This window comes from Peromyscus maniculatus, chromosome 15, assembly GCF_049852395.1.
Source record: "Peromyscus maniculatus bairdii isolate BWxNUB_F1_BW_parent chromosome 15, HU_Pman_BW_mat_3.1, whole genome shotgun sequence".
In the NCBI taxonomy this organism is placed as follows: domain Eukaryota; kingdom Metazoa; phylum Chordata; class Mammalia; order Rodentia; family Cricetidae; genus Peromyscus; species Peromyscus maniculatus.
The window spans coordinates 48,165,202-48,166,623 of record NC_134866.1 but is presented as its reverse complement, the minus strand read 5'-3'; positions in this window follow the sequence as shown (position 1 = coordinate 48,166,623).

Genomic DNA, 1,422 nt, shown 5'->3' with positions numbered 1-1,422 from the left:
GCTTCTCTATTTCTGTGTCCTTGTAGTGGAGTCTTCCATGTTTCCTCTTAATCATAGACAACATTTCTAATACAAAGAACACAAGTAATGGGCAACCTTCCCCACGTTATTCATACATGGCCCCTCTCTACCTCTGTTTAAGAAAACAAACTTGTCTCGAAGCTAGTTTCGCTGCCACTCAAGGCCTCCGTCCTTTCTTTGAGTCTTCTAAGCTCAAATTCACTCTCCTCATGAACCCTACACACTTGTGAACTGCCTGTTTCATCTACATCCACTAGACATAAAACCCAGCTCCTTCAGGGTTTTTCGCAAACTGTCGCTCACACCCAGTCAGCATTTTGTGAGCTTTGTCACTTTTACCACTCACTAGGAGCAGAGCCAGCAAGATGGCTGATGGAATTAAAGATACTTGCGGTACCAACCCGAGGACCGGCGTTCGATTCCCAAAAGAAATGGCGGTAGGAGAGGTGTCTCCCAAAATGTGGTTGTCCTCAGACCTTCACAACAAGTGTCCTATGGGTGTGCATGGGCATGAGTGCAGCTCACACTCACGCACACAAATAATAGTAAGCAGTAAAGGGAATTGACGGCTGCTGCCCCATGGGTCACAACCTCTTACCTGTTCCTGGTCTCTCTCTGGCCCCCATGTTCTCCAACCCACTTTGCCACACTCTCTTCACTCCCTCTCTTCAGAGCAACTGGTAATGGCATTTCTAGCCTAGATTCCTGGGTCTCACGTCCTGCTTTGGACGGCTTGCTAAAATCCTTCTCCATCCCAGTATATTCAGGGCTTGCCTTCAGATGAGTTTTGACGAATGAGCTCTTCTCCACCTTCCTGTAAGTAGACATTGATTAGCCCCTACTTCCAGGCCAGCTCCCATGCCTACCCTACATCATCCCACAGTGTGCTGCATCTCTCTCTCTCCAAATGCCCTTCTGTGACTGAGCAGGGCACTGGGAATGCTGCTTGCCTGGTCCATCTACCATTGTTCAGAAAACACTATCAAAGAATATGATGCCCCATACTCTACATGACTTTTAAATTTGGGTGAAATGGAACACACCCTGAGTATAGAAGTCCCCAGTTTTCCCTGTATTCAGCTCTCATCACCCCCACTGCAAACCTGCCCTTTTTGGGGCATTTGAATTTTCTCAACTTCTAATCCATAATCCTGTGGCCAAGGAATTCTCACTTACAACAGAAAACAAAACAAAGCAAAGCAAAGCAAAAATTTCTGAATAATTGTGTCTCACCCAATTGAGCAGAGCACAAAGGCTAAATGGAATGTTGTCTTTGAACTTGGCTTTACAAAGATGTTCAATAATACAAATAATCCTGGCTGCCAGAAACTGCAGGATTCGTCAATGTGAGACTCAATTTTGGCCCCCATGTCTTGAATCTGCTTGCAATCCTGTGTGTCC